Genomic DNA, 9,574 nt, shown 5'->3' with positions numbered 1-9,574 from the left:
TCTTCCAGTGGGATGATGGAATTTTATCAGTCATGCACTGGGACTCACTGGCCATGAACAGGAGATATCTCCTGGAAGGAGGATGGGCTGTGGGAAGATAAAGATGATTGCCCAGCTGGTTTAAAGATGGCCCATTAGCAGATAATGTGGGCCAGGAGATAAAGGTCACTGCCACACCCAGTTTTAAACAATGACCCATTAACAGGCGATATCTTCCACAGGGATAAGAATCGCTGCCACACCCAGTTTGTAACAATGGCCCATTAACAGGTGATACCTCCTGGATGAAGGGTGGGTCATGGGAAAGGTAAAGATGATTGCCCCAGCTGGTTTAAAGATGGCCCATTAGCAGATAATATGTGCCAGGAGATCAGGGTCACTGCCCCACCCGGCTGCAACAGATGGTGACAGAATCCACATTTCTGGCCACATCAACCCAACACACATCCCCAGGTACTGCCCTGGGTGGGATCCATCCCCAGGTACAGCTCAGAGGGAACAGGAGAATCCCCAGCCCCAGCCCTGGCAGACAAAGGAGAGCGAGTCATTAACAAACCTAAACAAAAATAATAAAGCAGAGCCAGAGAAGCTGAATGTGCTCAACGCTGGAGAACAAAAGGAAGGGAAACCGTTTGTCACCTCATAAAGGAACTGGAAAAGAAAGCCTTTGACGATGAGGGAGGACGATTTGCTCTCATGGGCCAGTGCACAGCCAAATATCTACAAGCTGTTCGGAGCAGACTGATTGCAGCAGGGCCAGAATGCCATTGTACGTGCTCTAAAAAACCAGGGGGGAGAACAGCACCACCACAGAGAGGTACTTCAGAAATAAATCACGGCCTATTCATTAAACCAGATTATTTTACTGAAATCTATTTTTCCCCTCTCTTTATTGCTTTGTTTTCTTTTATGTTAATTCTGTGTCTGCTTAAAGTTGAATTCCTTGATCTGCAACGTCTTTAGCTTTAATTTTAATTTTTTCCCCCTTCTCTCTTCTCCTCTTAGCAGCGAAATGAATTCAAATAATTTGCATTTATTGCAGCGAACATCCAGCCTCATCTGTAGCCTTTGGTGTGACTGAATTGCTTTTCTGCTTCATGGGGCACACAGAGAGGCTGCAGAGAGCCCCTCACCAGCCCAGGAGTTGCCTCCCTGGCACCCCCACTGTGCTGCAGCATTTATCATATTGATCCTCTATAAAATAAATAAGCAAAATGATATTATTGGAAGCAATGATCTGATGAACCCACGGACTGAATCAATCACTTGGCAGGGACTTTAGAACAAGCAGCCACTCGCTCTCAAGTGTTTCCAGAGTCAATTTTCCTTACAAATGGGTTTCTCATCAACCTAAGCACCTCACAGAGGGAATGTGTCCTTCCCCTGGATCTCCTTGGCAAATAGGAGTGTTATATATGGGTGCTACACCAAATCTAACTTCTTTAGAGCCACACTCTTCCATTTCTTAATTAACCTGAAAATCTTCTTTAGAAAAATACTTGATTCATTTCATGGATTTAGCTTAGAAAGACACGAAATTCTCTCCAAAGCACAAAACCAGGGCTGGTTTCACACTGGTTCTGTTTGTTGAAATAGATTTGTGAGAATTATGGATATAAACACAGAGAATTTGCACAGCTTGTTTTCCCTGATGATTTCCTGTACCACAGGAACAAGATTCCTGCAGCATGGTCCAGCCTCAGGCAATCCCAAAAGTGACCTGAGCAAAGCCATCATTAAAACACTGAGCTGGTCCCAAGAGCTCCACTTCTCCAACTTCCAGCTCTAGAGTCCCTTCCTTGGAGAAACTGGATCTGAAGCAAAGATGGGAATGGAGAGGAGAGGGAGAGGAAGAGGGAGAGGAGAGGAGAGGAGGAGCTGCTGGGGCTGACTGGGATCTACAGGAATTTGGCTTCAGGACCAGGAATTCCAGGTCAGGGGCCAGGGACACAGTCCCACAGTGCCAGGGCCTGGCTGCACCTCTCCAGATGAGCTGTTCCCCCTGTTCATACAGGGAGAGGACACAGGCAGGACACAAGGCTGAAGTGCTGGCAATAATCTCACAGTGTATGATCTGCTCCAATACCACGGGATTCACATTTCCTGAAATTTCCAAGACCTCCAGGAACAGAATTCACAATTCCTGAAGGGGCAACACTTTGGGTTTAATCCCTTCTTTGCTGCCTGTCCCCATAAATCTGGAGGATCAGCCAGTGAACCCTGCCAGACCCTTCCCTGTGTCACAGGGACCCAAATCCTCTCCCTGGTGTCACTGGAACCCAAACCCTTTCCCCTGGTGTCCAACTCCCACCAATGACTTCTCATTCCACACAGCAAAGCAAAAGAATTCCATGAAAAACCAGCCTGGTTGGGGAAAAGACTCAAACTTATTGATCCCTACATCAGAAGTACACAATGCCTGTAATTAAACACGTGTAGGCTGGGAGCTGCTTGGCTGCCCTTGGGTTCACTGCTCTGTGAGCTGCAGACAGACAGACAGACAGACAGACTGCTCCCTCCCTAAGGCTGCAGGCCTGGGGAGGAGGAATAAATTAATCAAGCTTACCTCTCCTCGCAGGAAAGCCAATCAAGCTGGCTTTTCAAAGGATAACTGCTATAAACCCTGCATAAAAAGGGGGAAAAAATACAGCTGGGACCTCCACATTGGCTTTTTAACAGCTGTTTGTAAATATGTCTAATAACTCATCCTGTCAACATGCTCGCTTGGCCATTACAAGGAAATATTCATAAACGCTATTCCCAGTGCTGATGGCTCCATTTCCTTAATGAAATCCACAGAGTTTACTTTGCAAAGTTTAATTGCTGGAAGAATGGGTGTCGGGTTTCTGCAGCCGACCTGCTGCCCTGAAATCCTTCCAGCTCCCATGTACAACAAGGAAAGAACTTAATGGAGCTTTTGCAGCAGTGGCTTAGCAGCTAAGCCACCTTTAAGCAATAATCCCAGCAAATATAGATGGAGATGCTGGAATCTCCTGCTTTCCAGGAGAATAGATCTTAAGTAATATGAAATTCAGTCCTGCTAATTGACTGAGCAGGGGATTTCTGTGGGGAATGCCTCCAGCATTGAAATGCAGGCATGGATTCCATCTCCTGGACCTGAATGTGTGCAGTAGGACAGAGGTGGAAAGGGAAGGGCTGGAGGAGGAGTCAGCAGGGCCAGGCAGGGATGGGTGGGAGCACTGTAATCCCTGTGTTAGTGACACACACCCCAAAAACATGGGGATTGTCACCTTCCACCTTAATCCACTGAATCTGTCATAAACTGAAAACTGAAATTGTTGGAACCACTGCAGAGTCTCTGCAGCCCTGACTCTGATTTAAGCCAGGGGAATCCTGCATTTCCCAGCTCTCCTCGGGGATCTCAGCCCAGGTGAAACCATCCCCAAGGGGGCAGAGCCCAGAGCTGAAGGTGTTTGACTCATAGATCCAGGACAGGACCTGCCAATCCCATTCCTGACTCAGAGTGAGCACCTTCCCCAGGTGGGAATGGGAACCCCAGAAATCTCACCTGACCCCAGACAAAGCAGGAGAGGATTAAAACCAAGCCTGAACCAAACTGCTGAGCCAACAGTGCTGGTGTGATCTTTAGAGATGTTCAAACATGGAACAAACTCATTCCAGCATGATCTCCCTCCTTCCCTGACATGGAAAATAGCCTGGAAAACAGCGAGTGCTGCTGCCAGTGGGAAGGGGAGTGGGTGCCAGCACTTAAACAAGATCAATCACTTCCAAGAGCAGCCTGAGCATGGAAGCAAAGCTCTCTGTGTGCCCCAGCACTGCTGAAGTTCCTCCAGTTATGCAAAACTCAGCAAAAAACTTACAGCTGACTTTGGGAGGTGTGTGAGGGGAGCACGGGTGCAAGCAATTCCTCATTAATAAGAACTATTATTCATTAAATCAGTTCCTTATCTGGTTCATGAGCTGGCAGCACTTGTAATTTCATAGATCACACAGAGATTTTGCCCCATGGAATTCCAGCTACCCACAGAAGAAAACACGAAATTTTTTTCCCCTGAATTTTTGTAAAATATCATTTATTTAGTGATATTTCACACAGAACTGTGAGCCCTCCAAACCCAGCACAGCCCCTGCTGTGGCCACATCATGTCCCTGCTCAGCAGAGTCCCCACACAGGAGGAGGGGGATGCAGGGCATCACCTGGGCAGAGGGAAGGGCTGAGGGCTCTGCAGGGCCAGCCTGGAGCAGGGGGCAGGAAGCAGCAGCTGGAACTGATCTGTTTGTTTTCACTTCTGCCTGACTCCAGCAGAGCAGAGGCTGCTTGTGAGCAAGAGAGGCAGGATTTGAGCAAGATCTCAGACAATAAAAAGGGCAAGGCAGAGGAGCCTGTAGGAGGAAGGATGATGCAGTTTCATCCCAGATGGAGGATTCCTCTTGCCTCAGATGCTGAGGTCAGAGGAGGACAGACAGCTGAGTCCCTTCAGTGCTCAGGAGGTGAGTGACTCTTGTGTACCCCTCTCTGGCAGACACACACAATTCCTCTACAAGCCCTACAGAAGAGCACAGCACAGGAAAGGCTCCATCCTTTGAAAAACCAACCTGCAAAGAAAGGCTGAGTCTGCTCAGGGCTCCCACTGAGGGCTGTGCATGTTCCCAGGCCTGGCTGCCAGCCCAGCCCAGCTCAGCTCAGCTCAGTCCAGTCCAGCCCAGCTGGCTCAGAACAAGCTGCTGCTCTCAGGACCCAGGAACCTGCTCTGCCTCCTCCCAGGGCTTTGGGCAAACTGGGCCAGCTCCTGCCAGTGCCCACAGCCCAGAGGAGCTGCAGGGATGGAGCTGGAAATTGGGAATTTTTGGAGTGGCCATGCAGGAGACCAGCTGGTTGAGAGTGGGGCTGCCTGAGCACTGCCCCATCCAAAATCCCGGTTCCAGTTTTCTCCTCTCCTGCTGGCACAGAGGGATCTGCACAGCTCCTCTGGCCATGCCAAAGGAGCCCTGCCAGGGCTGGAGGGGTGGTTTGTGTAGGAAAATCCACCTCTCCCCTGCTCTCATCCCATTCCTCTGTGCTGAGACTGGGATGATCCTTGTGGATCCTTATCCAGGATATTCCTTATTCCAAAGGACTCCACCCTGCAGGAATAAAGCCCAAGTGGTGTTTATAAAGAAACAGGGAAAAGAACCCACAAATAATCTCCAGTTTGGGCTCACTTGTGCTGTGCAGGAGGGATTTGGGAGCCTGGGGGTGTGAATCCTGTGGGTGTACCTGACCCTGACCCTCCTCAAGCAGCAGGAGCTCCCCCAGCCCTGCAGAACACATCCACACTCAGTCACAGGGAAAACCAGAATTCCAGGCTCCTTCTGAGGTGAAAGCAAGGTCTGGAACATCAGGCATTGATTGTTTCACCTTCACTGGGTCAGCACCTGAAGCTTCCCAGGTTCACACAGGGAGCTGGCAAAGATCTCCCAGCACCTGAATAACTTCTGTCAGTCTGTCCCCAAACCTCAGCTCTGCTGGAGGCAAATGCTGCAATTTCCCAAGGAACCTTTTCATCCATTTTTTATGCAGCTCACTTTCTTCAAAGGCAGATTAGGGCTGGATGTGAGAAGGGAAACCAATATTTCACTTTCCTCCTGCTGCATTTTAATCCTGAGGTTTGGCACTTGGCTGAGCTCTGCCCCAGTTTGCCAGGGAAGACATCAGGAGCCAGTGGGTAACTGAGCTCAGAGTCATTAGTGCAGAAGAGGACAGAATCTGGTTCATTATTTTAAAGGCTATTTCTTTATATTTTTTTTTCTGCTTTATTTTAAAAATCAAGCTCTCTGCTCTGGCCTTCCCCTGCCATCCAGAGTTGTCCCATTCAGGCAGGGCAGGTGTTTAATTAGGAACGATTTTGTTTTATCAAATCACAATCTTTAGGGACAAAGGAATGAAGGGAGCACTGAAACGTTTCAAATGGAGATCCCCAACATTTACATAATTCAGCTGCATTCCCCTGGGAGCTCAGCAGGGCTGGCAGTGACCAGGCTGCACCAGGGAGAGTCACTGGGATGGAGCAGGGATGATACTGGGATGGACCAGGGATGACTGGAAAAAAAAAAAAGCAAACCTCAGTGAGCTCTCCCCAGAATGTGCAGCTCTCCCTGCCTGCCTGGAGAACTGGGTCTTGTTCAATCACAGGGAAACCTCACCAGGAATTCCCTGCCCAGAGGACACAGGAGCAGGTTACAGTGTGATCCATCTGCAGCATTTCTCCCCAGTATCATTTATTTATTTATCATTTATTAATTTCACCCTGACCCTCAGCTGTGGGCAGTGTGTCAGTCTGGGAGCAGATCTGGTCACAGATCAGCTGTTGCATCACAAAAATCTCTTTTGTTTCTGGTTTGTGCAGAAGTTCAGATTCATGTCCAACCTCTCTGCTCAGAAAGCTCAGTTTAAACCCTGTCCTGTTGATCCAGAGCGGACCCAGTCCTGATACAGAGATGAGTTCTGAACAGTCTGTGTTGTTAAAAATTAATTTTACCTGATTTGGCTTCCTCAAGGCCAAGGGAAACAGAGCCAGGCTTTGGCTCCCCACCTTCCTCTGCTCTCCCATTTCTCCACTTCATCACTCCTCCTTTCTGATCATTTATTTTAAACTGCTTTAGTTTTAATTAAACCCATAAACAGGTACAAACAAACATGAAGAAAGGAAAGATTAAAGTCTTTTATCTACTAATTATAGTCCAGATGAGATGTTTGGGATAAATGATCAGAGCATGGTGCATTTATGGAGCTCATCAGCCTGTAATTAATTCAGCATCAGGGTTACATCCATGTGAGTTTTCAGGCTGGGCTTTTCTTTGTGGCACAGATTTGTTACCTCCTCATTGAGCAAAATAAATCTTGCTTGACCCAAACTGTTTTCACCTTTGGGGATGTCACGGTGTGACAAAAGGGTTTGCCAATTTTGAATATTTAATTTCCTTTAGAGATGGGATTTAGGAGTAAAGACAATGCAGGCTCCAAACTTAAAACAAAAGTACAAGAAGAAATTTATTAATAACACAAGAAAAAATTATTCAGAATAAGATTCCTAGATTATTCCCTCCTCCCTTCATTCCACATTTTTTACCAACCATATACAGAGAACACTTCAGTCAGTTATCCACTCAAATGATCATTTCAGTTCCCTTAAGAGAGAAAAGTTCCTTTTTCTGCTTTAGACTTGGGGGTGTCTTCACCTTCACAGTCTGCATCTGCCGGGGACTTACAGAACAATGAATTTTCCTCTCATTCCCACAGTCCCACAGAGCCGTGTTATGGGTTACGATGCACACATGGGGTGCTACTTTTAAAGGCAGGCTGCTGAAAAACAAAATCCTCTTCATCTCCTTCTCTATCAAATGTCTCTGTTCATATTCCAGTCCCAAAACAGAGAGCTCAATTTCCCAAGGCAAGGAAAGTCTTCAACTCAAGCACCCATCCTCCTCAAGTATATTTCAGAGTTTAAAGGAATTTTAGTGAAGTCACAATCCCCTCATAGCCCCACAAAAAAAAAGAGTTTTCAGCTACTTATCAGTTGCATCTTTTCAATCTCTTCCCATCAGGAACTTTATCTTCATTCTGCTGACTTCTGTGGACTCCATGCTTTATTCCTTCTCATTAAGGGGTTCAGGAGATCGAGAATCTTATCCAGGCATTAAGAAGTTAAAATTGTATCCAGATCAGCAAGAGGAAAGCATGTGGCCGGTGCCACGTGTGATATGGTGGGCCCAGAGCTCCTGCTCCATCCCCATCCTCAGCCTGTCCTGGTGTGAAACGAGCTCTAATTAATAAATGTCCATGTGTCAGCTCCTCAGATGGGAGCCAGTAAAGATCCACAAGGTGTCATTAATTCAGGATTAGTTCCACAGACAGCACTGCTTCAACTTTATAACTGTCTGTGCCTTCCCTGATCCATCTCCATGCAATTTCACATCATGATCATTTACCAAAATATCCCAGGGGCTGTTATATTTTAAGCCTTTTCCATTTTTCTTGGTGCTGGCTCTGGTTTAGGCTGTGGATTCTCAGATTTGCCAGGCAGGGAATGGAGGTGCCCTCAACCCTGCCAGGGCCACAGCAAGGGGCCAGCACACAAAAATTGTGGTTTTTATCAGATCTTGATCTGTAATTCATCTTAAAGTGCTTTCCCTCCTCATCAGAGCCCTCCAAGCACAGCACATCTGTATTTAACTGGGGACTGGAGAAGGGGTGGAAAGAACAGAGCCCCCCCAGAACTGAAGGAGCCACCACTGGGGAGTTTGGCAGGAGCTGGACCTGGATGCCCTGAGGAGTTTTGCTCACACCTTGTGGTCCATTTTATTCCCCAGTTTGCCACTCAAACCTTTTTTCTCTTTTTTTAAAGAAACAAATTATTCCCACATCAAAAATTACCCACGTAAGGAAGATATCCATCTTTATTGTCCGCTTCTCATTATTTCTGTGCTGAAAAGCAGAAAAAAGCTCTGCAGGCTTTGGGATGAGGCACTTGGGACCAGGGTTTGGTACCTGGATCACTGCTGTGGTCAGGGCTCTGCTGTTCCTGCAGTTACACAAAACCACCTTAAGCCATTCAGGAAATGTGAGTCCATAAATTTAAAGGGTTGAAACACAACTGAAGGACACTCAGCGTGCCCAGAAGTACCTGGGGAGGTTTTGTTTTCAAAGTTAATGTGTCCACAGGGGGGGTTTGCTCAGCCCCATTTGTACTGGGGGTTGTACAAACACCTTCAGGAGACCCAGGGGCTCTGCTCAGGTCAGGAATTTGAAACTTTCCCTCAGTCAGGAGGAAAAAGCAGGAGCTGAATCCATCCCCAGCAGCAGGACAGAGCTGTGGCAGCTGCAGAGCTGCTCAACTCAGGGGGAACCTCCCTGGGATGGAGGCACCGCATCCCTGGCAGCTCTGGGGCACCTGGAGAGCCAGGATTTGTCTGACTCAAACCAGATAAACACCCAACAAACAGCTCAGGGGTCATCCCAGGAGCTGGGAATTGTTACAACCAAGTTTATAAAATCAGAGCTATTAGCAGTGGGAACAGTCCTGATTTCTCCCATTTCAGCCTCCAGCCTTGGCCCTGGATGATTTCCCAGCCTCTGACCAGCCCAGTGTGGCCACTTTCCAACAAATCCCAACTTGTGCAGGCACACAAACACAGAAGCAGCCAATCCACCCAGAGAAACAATTAAAATAGGGGGTTATTAGTCTGCATTAACACCAATAAGTCTCAGAAATGAGGGAGCAATTGCTCTGCATTAATTTCTCTGCATGTCCTCCTGCTCTGAGGTGTTTTAATAAGAGCCACACTCACTGGAATGGTTTGACCACACTCAGACTCACAATGGAGGTTCCAGCAGAAGGAATTTAAATTCTTCCAGCTCTGACCTTGGAAGGGGCTCAGGTTTGGGCAGGTGCAGTGCCCTGAACAAACCCTCCTCCAAAGGGCAAGGGAACAGCAGCCAAGGTGTTCTTGGATTGATTTCTTCCACAGACACCAAACAAAATGAATTGTTTGTAAACCCAACCCCAACCCAGATTTCTGTTGATTTTGAGATCCTGCCTCTTTTCTTGACCAA

This window comes from Erithacus rubecula (genome assembly GCF_903797595.1).
Source record: "Erithacus rubecula genome assembly, chromosome: 26".
Classification (NCBI taxonomy): domain Eukaryota; kingdom Metazoa; phylum Chordata; class Aves; order Passeriformes; family Muscicapidae; genus Erithacus; species Erithacus rubecula.
The sequence above is the reverse complement of the archived record's forward strand: the minus strand, read 5'-3'. Positions refer to the sequence as shown.